Consider the following 23,022-nt stretch of genomic DNA (forward strand, 5'->3'; position numbering starts at 1 on the left):
ATAAGGGTGTTCCAGAAAGCCTATGTAAATTGGTAAAATTGGTCACTAGCCTGTTAGTGACAATTTGAAAGAAATGAGAGAGCATAACCACTGAGGTTCTGATTAGCAGAGCCTCAGTGAGACAGTTAGGCACTACACAGGGAACACATACATATAGGCCACAAACGTATGAGCACTGGGGTCCTGACTAACAGGGTCCCAGTGACACATAACAAAAATACTGAAAACATAGGGTTTTCACTATGAGCACTGGGCCCTGGCTAGCAGGATCCCAGTGAGACAGTGAAAACACCCTGACATACACTCACAAACAGGCCAAAAGTGGGGGTAACAAGGCTAGAAAGAGGCTACTTTCTCACAGTAAGTAGTTGCAAAGTACTTATCCCACCGCTGCACAACCAATGTAGGAGGCTGGACTGGCTTGTAGTGAGTACCAAGGGGTACTTACACCTTGCACCAGGCCCAGGTATCCCTTATTAGTGTATAGGGTGTCTAGCAGCTTAGGCTGATAGATAATGGTAGCTTAGCAGAGCAGCTTAGGCTGAACTAGGAGACGAGTGAAGCTCCTACAGTACCACTAGTGTCACTTGCACAATATCATAAGAAAACACAATACACAGATATACTAAAAATAAAGGTACTTTATTTTTATGACAATATTCCAAAGTATCTCAGAGTGTACCCTCAGTATGAGGATAGCAAATATTCACAAGATATATGTACACAATACCAAAAATGTGCAGTATAGTATTAGAAAACAGTGCAAACAATGTATAGTTACACTAGGATGCAATGGGGACACATAGGGATAGGGGCAACACAAACCCTATACTCCAAAAGTGGAATGCGAACCACGAATGGACCCCGAACCTATGTGACCTTGTAGAGGGTCGCTGGGACTATTAGAAAATAGTAAGGGTTAGAAAAATAGCCCACCCCAAGACCCTGAAAAGTGAGTGCAAAGTGCACTAAAGTTCCCCAAAGGAGATAGAAGTCGTCATAGTGGAATTCTGCAGGAAAGACACAAACCAGCAATGCAACAACGATGGATTTCCAGTTGAGGGTACCTGTGGAACAAGGGGACCAAGTCCAAAAGTCAAAAGGAAGTCGGAGATGGGCAGATGCCCAGGAAATGCCAGCTGTGGGTGCAAAGAAGCTACTACTGGACATTAGCATCTGATGATTCTGCAGGAACGACAAGGGCTAGAGACTTTCCCTTTGGAGGACGGATCTCCCACGCCATGTAGAGTCGTGCAGAAGTGTTTTCCTGCCGAAAGACCGCCAACAAGCCTTGCTAGCTGCAAATCGTGCGGTTAGCTTTTTTGGATGCTGCTGTGGTCCAGGAGGGACCAGGATGTCGCCAATTGCGTCTGGGGACAGAAGACGCGTCGAGCAATACAAGGAGCCCTCTCAGAAGCAGGCAGCTCCCGTAGAAGTGCCAGAACAGGCACTACGAAGAGGAGTGAAACGGTGCTCACCCGAAGTTGCACAAAGGAGTCCCACGTCGCCGGAGGGCCACTTAGAAAGTCGTACAATGCAGGTTGGAGTGCCTTCGACCCAGGCTTGGGTGTGCACAAAGGATTTCCACCAGAAGTGCACAGTGGCCGGAGTAGCTGCAAAGGTCCTGGTTCCCAGCAATGCAGTCTGGCGTGGGGAGGCAAGGACTTACCTCCACCAAACTTGGACTGAAGAGTCACTGGACTGTGGGAGTCACTTGGACAGAGTTGCTGGATTCAAGGGACCTCGCTCGTCGTGCTGAGAGGAGACCCAGGGGACCGGTGATGCAGTTCTTTGGTGCCTGCGGTAGCAGGGGGAAGATTCCGTCGACCCACGGGAGATTTCTATGGAGCTTCTAGTGCAGAGAGGAGGCAGACTACCCCCACAGCATACACCACCAGGAAAACAGTCGAGAAGGTGGCAGGATCAGCATTATAGAGTTGCAGTAGTCGTCTTAGCTACTTTGTTGCAGTTTTGCAGGCTTCCAGCGCGGTCAGGAGTCGATTCCTTGGCAGAAGGTGAAGAGAGAGATGCAGAGGAACTCTGATGAGCTCTTGCATTCGTTATCTAAGGAAATCCACAAAGCAGAGACCCTAAATAGCCAGAAAAGAGGGTTTGGCTACTTAGGAGAGAGGATAGGCTAGCAACACCTGAAGGAGCCTATCAGAAGGAGTCTCTGACGTCACCTGCTGGCCCTGGCCACTCAGAGCAATCCAGTGTGCCAGCAGCACCTCTGTTTCCAAGATGGCAGAGGTCTGGAGCACACTGGAGGAGCTCTGGGCACCTCCCAGGGGAGGTGCAGGTCAGGGGAGTGGTCACTCCCCTTTCCTTTGTGCAGTTTCGCGCCAGAGCAGGGCTGAGGGGTCCCTGAACCGGTGTAGACTGGCTTATGCAGAAATGGGAACCATCTGTGCCCATGAAAGCATTTCCAGAGGCTGGGGGAGGCTACTCCTCCCCTGCCTTAACACCTTTTTCCAAAGGGAGAGGGTGTAACACCCTCTCTCTGAGGAAGTCCTTTGTTCTGCCTTCCTGGGCCAAGCCTGGCTGCACCCCAGGAGGGCAGAAACCTGTCTGAGGGGTTGGCAGCAGCAGTGAAACCCCTGAAAAGGTAGTTTGGCAGTACCCGGGTCTGTGCTAGAGACTCGGGGCATCATGGAATTGTCTCCCCAATGCTAGAATGGCATTGGGGTGACAATTCCATGATCTTAGACATGTTACATGGCCATGTTCGGAGTTACCATTGTGATGCTATACATATATTGTTACATATGTATAGTGCACGCGTGTAATGGTGTCCCCGCACTCACAAAGTCCGGGGAATTAGCCCTGAACAATGTGGGAGCACCTTGGCCAGTGCCAGGGTGCCCACACACTAAGTAACTTAGCACCCAACCTTTACCAGGTAAAGGTTAGACAATATAGGTGAGACAGTTAGTCATAACACAGGTAACACATACAGGGCACACTTATGAGCACTGGGGCCCTGGCTGGCAGGGTCCCAGTGACACATACAACTAAAACAACATATATACAGTGAAATAGAGGGGTAACATGCCAGGCAAGATGGTACTTTCCTGTACAACCCCCCCCCCCCAATCGAAGGACAATAAGACTAGCCATGACCTGATGAGTCTTAATTGTCTAAGTGGAAATATCTGGAGAGTCCATCTGCATTGGAGTGGGTACTCCCAGGTCTATGTTCCACTGTATAGTCCATTCCCTGTAGGGATATGGACCACCTCAACAATTTAGGGTTTTCACCTTTCCTTTGTTTTAGCCAAAGTAGAGGTTTGTGGTCTGTCTGAACAATGAAGTGAGTGCCAAACAGGTATGGCCTCAACTTCTTCAGTGCCCAGACCACAGCAAAGGCCTCCCTCTCTATGGCAGACCAACGCTTTTCTCTAGGGGTCAACCTCCTGCTGATAAAAGCAACAGGTTGATCCTGGCCATCAGAATTAAGTTGTGATAAGACTGCCCCTACCCCTAATTCAGATGCATCAGTTTGGACAATGAATTTTTTAGAGTAACAGTGTCTTTTCAGGACAGGTGCAGAGCACATGGCATGCTTCAGCTCCTCAAAAGCTTTCTGACTGTTTGCTGTCCATAATACCTTTTTAGGTATTTTCTTAGATGTGAGGTCATTAAGAGGGACTGCAATGGAGCCATAGTTCTTTTTGAACCTCCTGTAGTACCCATTGAGGCCTAAAAAGTCTCTCACCTGAGTCTGAGTTGTAGGGGGAACCCAATCCATGATAGTTTGGATTTTCCCCTGAAGTGGTGCAATCTGTTCTCCACCTACTAGGTGTCCCAGATAAACCACTTTCCCCTGCCCTATCTGGCACTTTGAAGCCTTGATAGTGAGGCCTGCCTTTTGCAAGGCCTCCAAAACTTTCCATAGGTGGACCAGGTGATCATCCCAGCTGGAGCTAAAGACAGCTGTATCATCTAGATATGCTGCACTGAAAGCCTCCAGCCCTTGCAGGACTGTATTCACCAACCTCTGAAAAGTGGCAGGTGCATTTTTCAATCCAAAATGCATTACTGTGAATTGGTAGTGCCCTCCAATGGTTGAAAATGCAGTTTTTGCTTTAGCATCCTCTGATAACTTGATCTGCCAATACCCTGCAGTCAAATCAAAGGTGCTTAGATACTTGGCAGATGCCAGTGTATCTATTATCTCATCTGCCCTGGGTATAGGGTGAGCATCTGTTTTTGTTACCTGGTTGAGACCTCTGTAGTCAACACAAAATCTCATTTCCCTTTTACCATCTTTGGAATGAGGCTTTGGTACAAGTACCACAGGAGAGGCCCATGGACTTTCAGAGTGCTCAACCACTCCCAGTTCAAGCATTTTCTGCACCTCTTGTTTTATGCAGTCTCTGACATGGTCAGGCTGCCTATAGATCTTACTTTTGACAGGCAAGCTGTCTGCAGTATCTATAGTGTGCTCACACCAAGAAGTGGTGCCTGGCACAGTAGAAAAGAGTTCAGAAAACTGACCCAGGAGATTTATGCAGTGGTCTTTCTGCTCAGCAGTAAGACAATCTGCCAAAACTACACCTTCCACTAGAGCATCTTGTTCTGTGGAGAGAAGAGATCAGGGAGAGGGTCACTCTCTTCCTGTCCTTCATCTGTTGCCATGAGCAGGGTGAGATCAGCCCTGTCATAGTAGGGTTTCAGGCGATTGACATGGAGAACCCTAAGGGGGCTCCTGGCAGTGCCTAAGTCAACCAAGTAGGTTTCTTCTCCCTTTTTCTCAACAATAATGTGGGGACCACTCCATTTGTCTTTGAGTGCTCTTGGGGCCACAGGCTTCAAGACCCACACTTTCTGCCCTGGTTGGTACTGAATCAGAACAGCCTTCTGGTCATGCCATTGCTTTTGGAGCTCTTGGCTGGCCTGAACGTTTTTACTGGCCTTTTTCATGTACTCAGCCATTCTGGATCTTAGGCCAAGTACATAGTCCACTATGTCTTGCTTTGGAGCTTTTAAAGGTTGTTCCCAACCCTCCTTCACAAGTGTTAGAGGACCTCTTACAGGGTGTCCAAATAGGAGTTCAAATGGGCTGAAGCCCACTCCTTTCTGGGGTACCTCCCTGTAAGCAAAAAGGAGGCAAGGTAACAGGACATCCCATCTCCTCCGGAGTTTTTCAGGGAGTCCCATTATCATTCCTTTGAGAGTTTTATTAAACCTCTCAACCAGTCCATTTGTTTGTGGATGATAGAGTGTGGTGAACTTGTATGTCACACCACATTCCTTCCACATGGCCTTTAAGTAAGCAGACATGAAATTGCTTCCCCTGTCTGATACCACCTCTTTTGGGAAGCCCACCCTGGAAAAGATTACCAGGAGGGCCTTTGCCACTGCAGGAGCTGTAGTGGTCCTTAGAGGAATTGCTTCAGGATATCTGGTGGCATGGTCCACTTCCACCAAGATAAACCTATTGCCTGAAGCAGTAGGAGGGTCAAGGGGGCCAACTATGTCAACCCCTAACCTTTCAAAGGGAACCCCAACCACAGGTAGTGGAATAAGGGGTGCCTTTGGGGTGCCACCTGTTTTGCCACTGGCTTGACAGGTTTCACAGGACTTACAAAATTCCTTTGTGTCCTCTGACATTCTAGGCTAATGAAACAAGGGGACAAGCCTGTCCCAAGTTTTATTTTGCCCTAAATGTCCAGCCAAGGGAATGTTGTGGGCTAGAGCTAGGAGGAACTCTCTGTATTGATGAGGAATCACCAATCTCCTGGCAGTTCCAGGTTTTGGATCCCTTGCTTCAGTATACAAGAGGTTGTCCTCCCAGTAAACTCTGTGAGAGTCACTGACATCTCCATTTTGCTGTTTGACAGCTTCCTGTCTTAGACCCTCTAGTGTGGGACGGGTTTGCTGTGCTACACTCAGCTCCTCCCTGGCAGGCCCCCCTCCACCCAAAAGCTCAGCAGTGTCTGCTTCCAGCTCCTCTGGTGTAGGTTCTGCACAGGGTGGAAATTCTTCTTCCTCAGAAGTTGAATCCACTTTAGAGGGAGGGATAGTAGGTAGTGTTTTACCTTTACTAACCCTAGCTTTAGGGAGTACTTGGTCCATTGTTCCAGGATCCAACTCACCCTGTCCTTTTTGCTTTTTTGCCTGAGCCCTGGTTTAAGCAAACATATGCCCTGGAATGCCCAGCATTGCTGCATGAGCCTCCAACTCCACTTCTGCCCAAGCTGATGTCTCTAAATCGTTCCCTAGTAGACAGTCTACAGGTAAATCTGAGGCAACCACAACTTTCTTTGGACCAGTAACCCCCCCCCCCAGTTGAGATTTACAACAGCCATGGGGTCGCTAAGAGTGTTGTTATGAGCATCAGTCACTTGGTACTAGTGACCAAGTAGGTGTTGTTCAGGGTGGACCAGTTTCTCTATGACCATGGTAACACTGGCACCTGTATCCCTGTAGGCCTGAACCTCAACACCATTTATTAGGGGAAGTTGCTTGTACTTATCCATATTAAGGGGACAAGCAACCAAGGTGGCCATATCAATGGCACCTTCAGAGACTAACACAGCCTCTGTGGTCTCCCTAATAAGACCAACCCCAACTAAATTACCAAAAGTGAGCCCAGCTACTCCCTTGGATTGGCTATTAGTAGGTTTGCTCCCACCACCACTGCTATTACTAGGGGCACTAGGTGTAGCAGCAGGGGTTGTAGTGGTAGGAGGCTTGGTGCTTTTCTTTGGACAACTGGGATCAGTTGTCCAATGGCCTTTTACTTTACATAAATAGCACCATGTTTTTTTTTACTTGATATGAAGAGGATTTGGGCCCCCCCCCCCACCAGAGTGTTTTTGTGGGCCTGATGAAGACTCATTTTTACATTTGTTCCCACCCTTGTCTGAAGACTTACCATCCTTCTTCTTGCCATCCTTGTCACCCCCTGTATGAACTTTTCTGTTCACCCTTGTTCTGACCCATTTGTCTGCCTTCTTTCCCTATTCTTGGGGAGAGGTCAGATCAGAATTCTTTAGATAACGAATGCAAGAGCTCATCAGAGTTCCTCTGCATCTCTCTCTTCACCTTCTGCCAAGGAATCGACCGCTGACTGCTCAGGACGCCTGCAAAAACCGCAACAAAGTAGCAAAGACGCCTACTGCAACCTTGTATCGCTGATCCTGCCGCCTTCTTGACTGTTTTCCTGGTGGTGCATGCTGTGGGGGTAGTCTGCCTCCTCTCTGCACTAGAAGCTCCGAAGAAATCTCACGTGGGACGACGGAATCCTCCCCTTGCAATCGCAGACACCTCTGCCTCTGTAGTAGCTGATCCCCTGCGGATTTTGCTTTCATATTTAGCCATGTAGCTATGTCAGATTAGGTGAACCATACAATGTTGATCCAAGGTACTTGTTTAATATGGGCTAAGTTGCATGTGCTCAGTTTCCAGCTCAGGATTACAACAATCCCACACAAACACTTACATACAAGTGTCTGGTCAAACTAAAAAATACATTACAGTGTTCAGCACATAGGCTGTCAATATGTCTGAACTCTTGTAAATCATAAATTAGTGTCTCATACTAAGCAAATGCACATATTGACAGGTACAGACCTCAAGACCATGATAGGAAGGAATTTGTCCTAAGTTGTCCTGTAGAATATGCAAAGATGAAGTGGTTGATGTCACCAGCTTGAGCCTTATTACATACCACACCAAAGTAATCCAACACCACATAATCCACGATTCAGGCAGATGCCAGCAGATCACAAGGCCTTTGCAATCCAATGCTCAGGCATCTGGTGATATGACAGAAACATATATCTCAGTGTTTTGTCACAGGCACTGTGGCCTACAAAGATGAAACATATATACAGCTACATACAGGTCATACAAAAAGTGTTTAGTCAATATGAGGAAACAATGACTTGGTCGTAAGCTAGGACTACATATTTGATGACCACACAATGACATACAAGATGCATCGTACCCACCACAGGACACAAAACAAGTACAGTGGGCACTTCTGAACCTCGACCCAAACACTGTGCAAGCTGTCTTGGCACAGGTCTCATACACCCAAATTCTACCACCTACATTACCTGGAACAATCCATGCCCACTTTGTATGTCAGAACAGCTTCACATACCAGCCAATGTCACAACTCTGAAATGTCCACATGAAGATGTCATTATGAAGGTACCTGTGCAAAGAACAAAACAAGGAGTATAGGCTTAAAACCATACACATGACACAAGTCACACCGCAAGCATCTGGAAAACAAATTACATTGCAAAGAAACTGACAAAAAGTAACACAAAACAAGAAAACACTGTTCCTAATAGAGGAAAATGATGGGAAAACACAGGGCAACCCTTAGGTTAGAAGCTAGTGCCCTCCCACATCCCATCCGATGTCATGCTTCATCCTTGGGCAAGCTCCTCGTCAGACCAGTGCTGCAATGTCTGACGGGCACCCCTGAACGGGGGCTCTTTGCCGGAGATCTTTTCTCAGTAACACTGTGCCGAAAAAGAAGGTCAAGTGGTTGATCCCCCAATTCCAGGCACCACATAAGCGAGGAGAGAGAAGAAATGGCAAACAGAAAAGGTTAAAATTGGCTCAAAACCCTAGTAGGACACCAAATTTTAATGGACAAAAAAGGGTGATGGACAAATAAATAAAAACAAGGGGGAGAGTGAGGGATGAGATAATGCTCAAACCACTCTCGTGCTATACCTGGAAATAGGGATTGAGGAATTAACCTAAACCCTAAGGCAAAGGGTCAACATGTTTCGTGTCTGAACGGTCCAAAAGGATCTACCGACACTTCATCAGGACCAAAAAATCTATCTCAATATTTCTCCTAAAAAAACAATTACGGGATACACTTTGTCCAAATTGACAGTCACATTAAACTCCAGTCACTTAAACTAAGGCTGCACGTCGAGCTAGTCTAATGTAAGGGTCAACCGTCCCATCGAAAGGGTCGGGTATCATAGTAAAACACGCGCCCAGAGGAGAGCAATAACATTCATAGTCGGAGCTCCTCAGCACAGGACCTACCCGCAGCCGTGTTCCTGCATTGATACAAAGTAACATCATCAAGGTGGGGATGTGTCAAAAGCTATCTTGTCAATCTGCCATTGGCTGATTTTTGTGGAATATCAGCTCCCTCACTGTTTCAAAAATACTAAACTCCAAACATTCCCACAACTACCGTTCATTTTACAGTCACAGTGTATGAGAGCTTCTCACAAGTCAGCTCCTTCCTCTTTACTACTGTCACCTTCATTTGGCATTTCAGGATTCTTACCTGGTGGCACTGCATACTCCCCCTCATCATATGTCATGGAGCACTCAGTGATCTGACACACTTTCCTGGGTGAGTAGAAGAGGGCTCCACCAGTCCTGTTCAGATAGCTGAATATAACCAAGGACGGTTTGGCTCTCTCTGGTTGCAGTTGTGACATCAACTGGGGTATGGCGCTGTTCTGCAGTACCAAGGAATCATGTGCTGATCCTGGAAAACAGGCACACACATTTTAAATCTAGAGATCTGCCAAACAGACAACTTGCACATTGATGGAATGGATGTTTTTTCTGTTTCAAAAGACTAGTTCCGTAGCCTATGGTGGCACCAGGCCAACATGTGTCCCACAATGGCCCCCACCGCATGTGGGATGCGGGCCAAACCTTAGAAGTCATCCTCCACATTGGTTAAATCCTCACATCATGGGGAAATGACATAGCAGTCTATGGCCCTCATTACAACATTGGCGGTAAATCCCTCTTACCGCCGTGCAGAACACCGCCAACACACTGCCGCGGAATACCGCCACAGCTATTACGTCCCACAGATCAGAATCTGCCAAAATCTAGACACCCACACAAGTCCACCACACCAAAGGTCAGTGATAACTGGCGAAAACAAAACCTCCACCGTCATGCCGACAGGAATATGCCCACACTATCACGACCCACGAATCCACGCGGCGGTCTTTCAACCACGGTATTCCATTGGCGGTATATACCGCTGTGCTCAGAATACACACACATTTACAAAACACCACCACATTGGACAAATCGAAATACACACACCTGATACACATACACACACTACTCCCACACACCCAATACAATATAAAACACACACCCACATCACCCACAAACACCCAAAGACTAAAATTCTGAAGAAGGCCAGAGAGACAGCAAACCAAAGCCAACACCAGCATACAGAGGCACACAATACCATCACACATACACATCCACGCACAAAACACCACACCCCCCTAAACATCACCCCACACCACCTCATGGCACCGCGAAGACACCCCAGGTTTTCTGAGGAGGAGCTCAGGGTCATGGTGGAGGAAATCATCCGGGTAGAGCCACAGCTATTCGGATCACAGGTGCAGCACACCACCATTGCTAGGAAGGTGTGCTATGGCGCAGAATCGTGGACAGGGTCAATGTGTGGGACAGCACCCAAGAACACGGGATGACATCAGAAAGAGGTGGAACGACCTACGGGGGAAGGTGCGTTCTGTGGTCTCAAGACACCACATTGCGGTACATAAGACTGGCGGCGGACCCCCACCTCCTCCCCCACAACTAACAACACCAATGCATGTCCACTACACATACCCACACAGACCCTAAAACTATTATCACACAAGGTCCTAAACAAGAATGGAAGCACTGGGGTACAGGGTCACCCACCCATTGCACACCATGGCACACACAGATGCAATAATCATGCCTTTACACCCCTGCAGGACCCCTACCCTACATAACCGGACATGAGGTTCCAGACATGTCCACTCCACCCACAGAAGAGGCCCACAGTGATGACAGCAGCTCTTTCCGACTGGATCTAGATGACCAGCCCGGCCCATCTGTGACGTCGGGACAGTTGGTTCCCCTCACACAGTCACAGGCCACCACAGAGCCTCCCCCCTCAGGAAACACCACCCACCCAGTGGGCCCATACCTCTGTCCTCAGGACACGTCAAGCAGCAGTGTGTCCACCACTACAGGGAACCCAGGCTAACCCACCACCCCAAGAACAGCAGGGACCTGGGGACAGTGGAAGTGGGCACACAGTTCAGGGGACAGAGGCACAGGAAAACCGGGGAACTGGGAGGGCTGCTGTTCGGTAGGGGGAGGACAGACTCAGGGAACCGACTCTCCACGAGGCCCTGTCCAACATCATGGGAGCCTACCATCACTCCCAGGAGACAATGGCAACGGTACTGGCCACGTTTCAGGAGACCCAGCGCATGCAGGAGGAACAGTATTTGGGGTTCAGGAAGGAACTCAGATCCATCAATACCACCCTGGGCACCATTGTAGGGGTGCTAAAGGACCTCGTGAACACCAGGAGGGACCCTATGACACATCAAGGGGCCCTGACACTAGCCTGGACGATGAACTGCCCACCACCTATGCCGGCGCTAGTGGACAGGAGGTACCGCCACAGGGACCACAACACCAGCACCCCACCCCCTGCAGATGGAGAACCACCCGCCTGCGGTCCCTGAGATCCAGGACAAAGACAGAGAACAATGCCAAGACCCTCACCAAGAAATGAGACCACCCTGATTGTCACCCTTCTCTCCCACGTTGTCACCCTGTCCATCCTTAAACTGCCCTAGCTCCACTTCCTTTGCCCCTTTGGACAATGCACCTGTGAGATAAATAGACTTGACTCTGCCATGGACATTCCTCCACCATCACCCTGACCATTTTACAACCCCCTCCACTATTTAGCACTTCAATAAACACCCTTAAATCACAAAACAATCTGGAGTCAGTCTGTGCTTTCACAAATGTGTATTTCCAATAACTGAGGGAAATAGCAATGTCCATTCTATTGTCAACATACTTATGTCACACAGCTCGAGTCCATGAGGTAACATAGCAGAGGTCACACAGTGGGACCCACATCTGTGAAATCGAAACGGAAAGTGACAGATCAGGGTCCATACACTGGGTGAAAGTGACAGACAGATGAGAGGTCGAAAATTATATCAGATGTAGGAGGCAGTGATGTCTTCTTACCTGTGTCTCACTGGAAGTATTGATGGATGATGGTGTTTCTGTTGTCTATGTCCTCTTCTTCTGCCTCCTCTTCTTCACTGTCCACAGGCTCCACAGTTGCCACAACACCTCCTTCAGAACCATCCTCCTGCAGAAAAGGCACCTGTCATCGCAAAGCCAAGTTGTGCAGCATACAGCAGGCCACAATGATCTGGCACACCTTCTTTGGTGAGTAGTAGAGGGAACCACCTGTCATATGGGGGCATCGGAACCTGGCCTTTAGGAGGCCAAAGGTCCTCTCTCTAACCCTCCTAGTCCACCCATGTGCCTCATTGTAGCGTTCCTCTGCCCTTGTCCTGGGATTCCTCACTGGGGTCAGTAGCCATGACAGGTTGGGGTTGCCAGAGAGGCTGGACTGGCTTGTAGTGAGTACCAAGGGGTACTTACACCTTGCACCAGGCCCAAGTATCCCTTATTAGTGTATAGGGTGACTAGCAGCTTAGGCTGATAGATTATGGTAGCTTAGGAGAGCACCTTAGGCTGAACTACCTCAGTACCATATACTAGGGGATTATAAGGGTGTTCCAGTATGCCAATGTAAATTGGTGAAATTGGTCACTAGCCTGTTAGTGACAATTTGCACAGAGGGAGCATAACCACTGAGGTTCTGGTTAGCAGAGCCTCAGTGAGACAGTTAGGCACCACACAGGGAACACATACATATAGGCCACAAACTTATGAGCACTGGGGTCCTGACTAGCAGGGTCCCAGTGACACATAACAAACATACTGAAAACAAAGGGTTTTCATTATGAGCAGTGGGCCCTGGCTAGCAGGATCCCAGTGAGACAGTGAAAACACCCTGACATACACTCACAAACAGGCCAAAAGTGGGGGTAACAAGGCTAGAAAGAGGCTACTTTCTCACACAACCCCCCCCCCAAACGAAGGACAATAAGGCTAACCTTGGCCAGTTGAGACTTTATTGTCTAAGTGGTGATAAGTACAGAGTAGCTCTGCAATAGACTGGTTACTCCCTTTATCATCCACTATATGGTTACTTTCCTGTGGGGATGTAAACCACCCTGTTTGAAGTTTTTTAGCTAAGGAACAATGTGAAGATGTATTTTCATAGTTTCTATCAGTAAGTTTTAGTTTAGAGCAGTGGGAATTGTCCACTGAACCTATTTGTAGTGATGGAAATGCCAGACAGGGATGCTGTCTCAGAAAAGCCATAGCTGGGCAAAAACTTTGTCCATATGGCTGGAAGAGAGAACAGGGATGCTGTTTCTCTTGAGTTGGAGCAGGGCAGGGATGCTGTCCTATGAGCTTCACACTAGGGCAGGGATGCTGTCCTAAGTGTTGTGAGGCAGTGCAGGGTTTCTGCACTAAAGTTTCTCTGGGAGGGTTGGAGGGATGCTCCATGTTAACTAAAATGGTGCTTTTTTCCTCACCAATGTTAGTTATCCCACAGAGAGGTACTTCTACCTCAGGGAGTCCAGCTTTGCCAGCTGATGATTCCCTTGGAACAGGTGCCACCCCAGGAGAGGTTTCTCCCACCACAGGAATGGTATCCTGAATGGTAGGGTGGTTAGGGGATACTGTGATACCCTTTTTACCTGTTGATGGAGAGGGATCCTGAGTTTTCAGGCCTTCTCTCCTTTGCTTTTTAATTTCAGTAGAAATGAGAGGGAACAATTCCTCAGGGATGCCCAGCATGGCTGCATGGGCATAAAACTCTACATCAGCCCAACCTGAGGCCTCTAGGTCATTACCTAAGAGACAATCTACAGGTAAGCTAGGTGATATCACCACCTGCTTAGGGCCAGTAACTCCACCCCAACTAAACTGAATTATAGCCAAGGGAAGAAACTTAGAGGAGTTATGGACATCAATAATCTTATACTGTTGTCCAATGATGTGTTGTTCAGGAGGCACTAGGTTTTCAGTCACCAAAGTGATACTGGCACCTGTGTCCCTGTAGGCCAAGGCCTCAACACCATTTATTGAAACTGTCTGCCTGTACTTATCCATTGTAAGGGGACAAGCAGCCAGTGTGGCAAGGCCAATGCCACTAGGTGTGACAGAAACTGTCTTGGGAATGACTACCCCAGTTTCTATTATGGACCCATAAGTGAACCCAACTATACCCTTAACTTGACTGTTGCCAGCAGTCCCACCACTAGTACCACTACTGCTAGGGGCACTAGAGCTTGATGTATTAGTGGTGGAAGGCTCAGGGGGTTTACCTGGACAGGACTTATCCCCTGGCCTATGGCCTTTGTTTTTACACACAAAGCACCAAGGCTTTTTAAATTGTGTAGGTTGAGAAGAAGAGGAAGAATTTGTTTTATCCCCACCCCCTGAAGACTGTTTAAGATTTGAAGTGGGATCTTTGGTTTTACCCTCATCCCCATGCTTATCTTGAGATTTTTCAGCATCTTTCTTCTTATTGTCATCTTTGTCACCCCCTGTATGAACTTTTCTGTTCACCCTTGTTCTGACCCATTTGTCTGCCTTCTTTCCCAATTCTTGGGGAGAGGTTAGATCAGAGTCCACCAAGTACTGGTGCAACAAATCAGACACACAATTATTAAGAATATGCTCTTACAGGATCAAGTTATACAGGCTTTCATAATCAGTAACTTTACTGCCATGTAACCACCCCTCCATGGCATTCACTGAATGGTCAACAAAATCAACCCAGTCTTGTGAAGACTCCTTTTTGGTCTCTCTGAACTTCATCCTGTACTGTTCAGTGGTTAAGCCATAACCATCCAGGAGTGCATTCTTAAGAACTGTAAAATTATTGGCATCACTTTCTTTCAGAGTAAGGAGCCTATCCCTACCCTTTCCACTAAATGATAGCCATAGGATAGCTGCCCACTGCCTTTGAGGGACATCCTGTACAACACAGGCCCTCTCATGTGCAGCAAACCACTTGTTAATGTCATCCCCCTCCTTATAAGGGGGAACTATCTTGTGCAGATTCCTAGAATCATGCTCTTTTGCAGGATGACTGTTGGGAATATTGCTGCTGCCACCATGGGTTTCTAAACCCACTTTCTGTCTTTCCTTCTCTACTTCTAAAGACTGTCTATCCAAATCCAGCTGTTGCTTCTTGAGCTTCAGTCTGGTTTGCTCCACTCTCAATCTATTGAGCTCCCTTTCTAACAATCTGTCATCAGGGTGGGTGGGAGGGATATGCCTTGAAACAGAAGTATGGTGAGAAAGAACAGAAGGAGACCCATCCCTTACAGAAGGCATCCTAACAGCTTGGTTAACAGAAACATCACTTCTACTGTGGTGAGAAGGAATACTCTTGCTATGATGTGAGTGTATGTCAGGGTGTTTTCACTGTCTCACTGGAATCCTGCTAGCCAGGGCCCAGTGCTCATAGTGAAAACCCAATGTTTTCAGTATGTGTGTTATGTGTCACTGGGACCCTGCTAGTCAGGACCCCAGTGCTCATAAGTTTGTGGCCTATATGTATGTGTTCCCTGTGTGGTGCCTAACTGTCTCACTGAGGCTCTGCTAACCAGAACCTCAGTGGTTATGCTCTCTCATTTCTTTCAAATTGTCACTAACAGGCTAGTGACCAATTTTACCCATTTACATTGGCTTACTGGAACACCCTTATAATTCCCTAGTATATGGTACTGAGGTACCCAGGGTATTGGGGTTCCAGGAGATCCCTATGGGCTGCAGCATTTCTTTTGCCACCCATAGGGAGCTCTGACAATTCTTACACAGGCCTGCCACTGCAGCCTGAGTGAAATAACGTCCACGTTATTTCACAGCCATTTTACACTGCACTTAAGTAACTTATAAGTCACCTATATGTCTAACCTTTACCTGGTAAAGGTTAGGTTCAAAGTTACTTAGTGTGAGGGCACCCTGGCACTAGCCAAGGTGCCCCCACATTGTTCAGGGCCAATTCCCCGGACGTTGTGAGTGCGGGGACAGCATTACACGCGTGCACTACATATAGGTCAATTCCTATATGTAGCTTCCCAATGGTAACTCCGAATATGGCCATGTAACATGTCTATGATCATGGAATTGCCCCCTCTATGCCATCCTGGCATAGTTGGCACAATCCCATGATCCCAGTGGTCTGTAGCACAGACCCTGGTACTGCCAAACTGCCCTTCCTGGGGTTTCACTGCAGCTGCTGCTGCTGCCAACCCCTCAGACAGGTTTCTGCCCCCCTGAGGTCAAGCCAGGCTTGTCCCAGGATGGCAGAACAAAGGACTTCCTCTGAGAGAGGGTGTTACACCCTCTCCCTTTGGAAAATGGTGTGAAGGCAGGGGAGGAGCAGCCTCCCCCAGCCTCTGGAAATGCTTTCATGCGTACATTTGGTGCCCATTTCTGCATAAGCCAGTCTACACCGGTTCAGGTACCCCTTAGCCCTGCTCTGGCGCGAAACTGGACAAAGGAAAGGGGAGTGACCACTCCCCTGACCTGCACCTCCCCTGGGAGGTGTCCAGAGCTCCTCCAGTGTGCTCCAGACCTCTGCCATCTTGGAAACAGAGGTGCTGCTGGCACACTGGACTGCTCTGAGTGGCCAGTGCCACCAGGTGACGTCAGAGACTCCTTCTGATAGGCTCCTTCAGGTGTTGCTAGCCTATCCTCTCTCCTAGGTAGCCAAACCCTCTTTTCTGACTTTTTAGGGTCTCTGTCTCTGGGGAAACTTTAGATAACGAATGCAAGAGCTCATCAGAGTTCCTCTGCATCTCTCTCTTCACCTTCTGCCAAGGAATCGACTGCTGACCGCGCTGGAAGCCTGCAAAACTGCAACATAGTAGCAAAGACGACTACTGCAACTCTGTAACGCTGATCCTGCCGCCTTCTCAACTGTTTTCCTGGTGGTGCATGCTGTGGGGGTAGTCTGCCTCCTCTCTGCACTAGAAGCTCCGAAGAAATCTCCCGTGGGTCGACGGAATCTTCCCCCTGCAACCACAGGCACCAAAAAGGTGCATTACCGGTCCCTTGGGTCTCCTCTCAGCACGACGAGCGAGGTCCCTTGAATCCAGCAACTCTGTCCAGGTGACTCCCACAGTCCAGTGACTCTTCAGTCCAAGTTTGGTGGAGGTAAGTCCTTGCCTCCCCACGCCAGACTGCATTGCTGGTAACCGCAACTTTTGCAGCTACTCCGGCCCCTGTGCACTTCCGGTGGAAATCCTTTGTGCACAGCCAAGCCTGGGTCCACGGCACTCTAACTTGCATTGCACGACTTTCTAAGTTGGTCTCCGCCGACGTGGGACTCCTTTGTGTAACTTCGGGTGTGCACCGTTTCACGCATCTTTGTAGTGCCTGTTTCTGGCACTTCTCCGGGTGCTACCTGCTGCTGAGAGGGCTCCTTCTCTTGCTCGACGTCCCCTCTACCTCCTGGTCCAATTTGCGACATCCTGGTCCCTCCTGGGCCACAGCAGCATCCAAAAATGCTAACCGCATGATTTGCAGCTAGCAAGGCTTGTTGGCGGTTTTTCGGCGGGAAAATACTTTTGCACGACTCTCCACGGCGAGTGGGATACGTCCACCAAAGGGGAAGTCTCTAGCCCTTTTTGTTCCTGCAGAATCCTCAGCTTCTTCTGTCCAGTAGAAGCTTCTTTGCACCCACAGCTGGCATTTCCTGGGCATCTGCCCATCTCCGACTTGCTTGTGACTTTTGGACTTGGTCCCCTTGTTCCACATGTACCCTCGACTGGAAATCCATTGCTGTTGCATTTCTGGTTTGTGTCTTTCCTGCATTATTCCTCTATCACGACTTCTTTGTCCTTGGGGGAACTTTAGTGCACTTTGCACTCACTTTTCAGGGTCTTGGGTGGGCTCTTTTTCTAACCCTCCCTATTTTCTAATAGTCCCAGCGACCCTCTACAAGGTCACATAGGTTTGGGGTCCATTCGTGGTTCGCATTCCACTTTTGGAGTATATTGTTTGTGTTGCCCCTATCCCTATGTGTCCCCATTGCATCTTATTGTAACTATACATTGTTTGCACTGTTTTCTAAGACTATACTGCATATTTTTGGTATTGTGTACATATATCTTGTGTATATTTCCTATCCTCTCACTGAGGGTACACTCTGAGATACTTTGGCATATTGTCATAAAAATAAAGTACCTTTATTTTTAGTATAACTGTGTATTGTGTTTTCTTACGATGTTGTGCAAGTGACACTTGTGGTACTGTAGTAGCTTCACACGTCTCCTAGTTCAGCCTAAGCTGCTCTGCTAAGCTACCTTTTCTATCAGCCTAAGCTGCTAGACACCCCTCTACACTAATAAAGGATATCTGGGCCTGGTGCAAGATGATACCTGACAATGTTATTCTTCCTTAACCAAGATAATGAGTACTGACCCATTTTGTCATAGTGGCCGCAGTGGTTGATGAATATTATCACATTTGTCTATGTTTTACGCACAAGACACGCAATATATATATATATATATATATATATATATATATATATATATATATATATATATATATATATATATATATATATATATTTTATTTTTTTGTTTTTCAGTGTGGAGTCTCTTTTGTGTTGCATTTATTGTGTCATTAGTGTGAGTGTGTTGCCCACACGCTTTACACAATACCTCTGGAGATAGGCCTGACTGCTCTGTGCCAAGCTACCAGGGGGTGAGCACAGGTTATCTTTGGTGTGTAACTTACTCGCCCTGACTAGAGTGATGGGTTCTACCTGGCTGAGGTGCAAGACCTAGCCAACCAGAAACCCCATTTCCCTGCTATACCTCAGGGCGAACCAAGAAGATCTCAGGACCAACCAGGAAGATGTATGGGGTACCAGGCAGAATCTGGGACTCACCAGGTAGAGCTCAATATCACTTAGGCAGAACTTGGGGCCTATCCACCAGGTACAAAACTGCAGGGCCCACCAACAAGATTGCAGGATCAACCACCTGGATCTTGGCATCCACCTGAAGCATGTTGGGATTGAGGAGCCTGACCTTGGAACCCATCAGCCAATCCTCCACCCTACCTGAAGCAAGACCTCTACTCCCTCCATCCAGACCCACCAGAAGGACTTGAACTCCAAGCTCCTGGAGCTTGGCTTTATCTAGACCACTATTTTCTCCTAGGTAGACGGTAGATGGTGGTAACTGCCACCACTTACACCTCTGATAAGATGATTGAGGGCTCTGGTGTCCCACAGTTTTCTATTCTGTCACCATTCATGTGCAGCCTTCATTTGCAGTCTTCATATGCAGACTTCATATGCAGTCTTCACATGCTGCTGCCTGTCTCACAGCTGCAACAATCTGTGTCTAGCTGTTTAGGCATAGTTGACAAACAATCACCTCTCAGGCCTCAGCACACACCAACCAACTGTCTGGAAATACATGCTATGCATCAAAGCACACTGCTGGATAGCTAGATGTTACAACCTATAGTCAGCCCTTAAGAAATACCATCCAGGCCAGGCTCACCAGCCAGGCTTGAGACCTTAGCAACAAGATTTCTGGAAAATTAGCCTTATAATCCATCGATGGAACTAGGCACCAATCAAACAATGTTTAGGTCAGCTCAATCTCTAGACCTTTGGACACAACACCTAGGATTCAGAGCCTTACCTGAATCTTGCCACACACCAGCACGTTATCAGGACACCCTAGCTGGATTTGAGGACATATCATTACCATCCTGGCATAAAGACAGATCAGTTTCAATCACAAATAAGGAGGTAGAGGCTTAATCATGGATTCACTCAGTGTCCACCATATACAGCATTTACACCAAGAGGGAGTGAGCAAATATTAATGGGGCATTGCTCTGTATGTGACCCACTCAGACAACCCAATTGCTTTGTTTAAAGGGCACTCACTGTAGGAGGCTGGACTGGCTTGTAGTGAGTACCAAGGGGTACTTGCACCTTGCACCAGGCCCAGTTATCCCTTATTAGTGTATAGGGTGTCTAGCAGCTTAGGCTGATAGATAATGGTAGCTTAGCAGAGCAGCTTAGGCTGAACTAGGAGACGTGTGAAGCTACTACAGTACCACTTAGTGTCATATGCACAATATCATAAGAAAACACAATACACAGTTATACTAAAAATAAAGGTACTTTATTTTTATGACAATATGCCAAAGTATCTTAGAGTGTACCCTCAGTGAGAGGATAGGAAATATACACAAGATATATATACACAATAGCAAAAATATGCAGTATAGTCTTAGAAAACAGTGCAAACAATGTATAGTTACAATAGGATGCAATGGGGAAACATAGGGATAGGGGCAACACAAACCATATACTCCAGAAGTGGAATGCGAACCACGAATGGACCCCAAACCTATGTGACCTTGTAGAGGGTCGCTGGGACTATTAGAAAATAGTGAGAGTTAGAAAAATAACCCTCCCCAAGACCCTGAAAAGTGAGTGCAAAGTGCACCAAAGTTCCACTAAAGACACAGAAGTCGTGATAGAGGAAAAATGCAAGGAAAACACAAATCAGCAATGCAACAACGATGGATTCCTGACTGAGGGTACATGTGGAACAAGGGGACCAAGTCCAAAAGTCACAAGCAAGTCGGAGATGGGCAGATGCCCAAGAAATGCCAGCTGTTGGTGCAAAGAAGCTCTTACTAGGCTGAAGAACTATGAATACTGCAGGAACGACAAGGGCTAGAGACTTCCCCTTTGGAGGATGGATCCCCACGCCTAGGAGAGTCGTGCAAAAGTGTTTTCCCGCCGGATGGACGCCAACAAGCCTTGCTACACGCAAATCGTGCGTTTGGCGTTTTTGGACGCTGCTGGGGCCCAGGAGGGACCAGGAGGTCGCAAATTGGACCTGAAGAGAGAGGGGATGTCGAGCAAGACAAAGAGCCCTCGCTGAAGCAGGTAGCACCCGGAGAAGTGCCAGAAACAGGCACTACGAGGATGCGTGAAACGGTGCTCGCCGAAGTTGCACAAAGGAGTCCCACGTCGCCGGAGACCAACTTAGAAAGTCGTGCAATGCAGGTTAGAGTGCCGTGGACCCAGGCTTGGCTGTGCACAAAGGATTTCCGCCGGAAGTGCACAGGGGCCGGAGTAGCTTGCAAAGTCGCGGTTCCCAGCAATGCAGCCCAGCGAGGTGAGGCAAGGACTTACCTCCACCAAACTTGGACTGAAGAGTCACTGGACTGTGGGGGTCACTTGGACAGAGTCGCTGGATTCGAGGGACCTCGCTCGTCGTGCTGAGAGGAGACCCAAGGGACCGGTAATGCAGCTTTTTGGTGCCTGCGGTTGCAGGGGGAAGATTCCGTAGACCCACGGGAGATTTCTTCGGAGCTTCTGGTGCAGAGAGGAGGCAGGCTACCCCCACAGCATGCACAAGCAGGAAAACAGTCGAGAAGGCGGCAGGATCAGCGTTACAGAGTTGCAGTAGTCGTCTTTGCTACTATGTTGCAGGTTTGCAGGCTTCCAGCGCGGTCAGCGGTCGTTTCCTTATCAGAAGGTGAAGAGGGAGATGCAGAGGAACTCGGATGAGCTCTTGCATTCGTTATCTGAAGTTTCCCCAGAGACAGAGACCCTAAATAGCCAAAAAAGAGGGTTTGGCTACTTAGGAGAGAGGAGAGGCTACTAACACCTGAAGGAGCCTATCACAAGGAGTCTCTGACGTCACCTGGTGGCACTGGCCACTCAGAGCAGTCCAGTGTGCCAGCAGCACCTCTGTTTCCAAGATGGCAGAGGTCTGGAGCACACTGGAGGAGCTCTGGACACCTCCCAGGGGAGGTGCAGGTCAGGGGAGTGGTCACTCCCCTTTCCTTTGTCCAGTTTCGCGCCAGAGCAGGGGCTAAGGGGTCCCTGAACCGGTGTAGACTGGCTTATGCAGAATTGGGCACATCTGTGCCCAACAAAGCATTTCCAGAGGCTGGGGGAGGCTACTCCTCCCCTGCCTTCACACCATTTTCCAAAGGGAGAGGGTGTCACACCCTCTCTCAGAGGAAGTTCTTTGTTCTGCCATCCTGGGCCAGGCCTGGCTGGACCACAGGAGGGCAGATGCCTGTCTGAGGGGTTGGCAGCAGCAGCAGCTGCAGTGAAACTCCAGGAAGGGCAGTTTGGCAGTACCAGGGTCTGTGCTACAGACCACTGGGATCATGGAATTGTACCAACAATGCCAGGATGGCATAGAGGGGGCAATTCCATGATCATAGACATGTTACATGGCCATATTCGGAGTTACCATGGTGAAGCTACATATAGGTAGTGACCTATATGTAGTGCACGCGTGTAATGGTGTCCCCGCACTCACAAAGTTCAGGGAATTGGCTCTGAACAATGTGGGGGCACCTTGGCTAGTGCCAGGGTGCCCTCACACTAAGTAACTTTGCACCTAACCTTTACCAGGTAAAGGTTAGACATATACGTGACTTATAAGTTACTTAAGTGCAGTGTAAAATGGCTGTGAAATAACGTGGACGTTATTTCACTCAGGCTGCAGTGGCAGGCCTGTGTAAGAATTGTCAGAGCTCCCTATGGGTGGCAAAAGAAATGCTGCAGCCCATAGGGATCTCCTGGAACCCCAATACCCTGGGTACCTCAGTACCATATACTAGGGAATTATAAGGGTGTTCCAGTAAGCCAATGTAAATTGGTAAAAATGGTCACTAGCCTGTCAGTGACAATTTAGAAAGCAATGAGAGAGCATAACCACTGAGGTTCTGATTAGCAGAGCCTCAGTGAGACAGTTAGTCACTACACAGGTAACACATTCAGGCACACTTATGAGCACTGGGGCCCTGGGTTACCAGGGTCCCAGTGACACATACAACTAAAACAACATATATACAGTGAAAAATGGGGGTAACATGCCAGGCAAGATGGTACTTTCCTACACTCACCCACTGGGGTTTTAGATCAGTAGCATGCATCTTCATCAAGCCCTCACCGCAAATACAAAAGTGTATCTGTGCAGGCTCAACCTTGCTAGTCCAAGGTGGTCTTTGTCTGGTACTTTTTTTGTAAAAGGAGTAGGATCTTGATTTTAATATTGCCTCAGGGTCCCC

This window comes from Pleurodeles waltl, unplaced genomic scaffold (assembly GCF_031143425.1).
Source record: "Pleurodeles waltl isolate 20211129_DDA unplaced genomic scaffold, aPleWal1.hap1.20221129 scaffold_112, whole genome shotgun sequence".
Lineage (NCBI taxonomy): Eukaryota > Metazoa > Chordata > Amphibia > Caudata > Salamandridae > Pleurodeles > Pleurodeles waltl.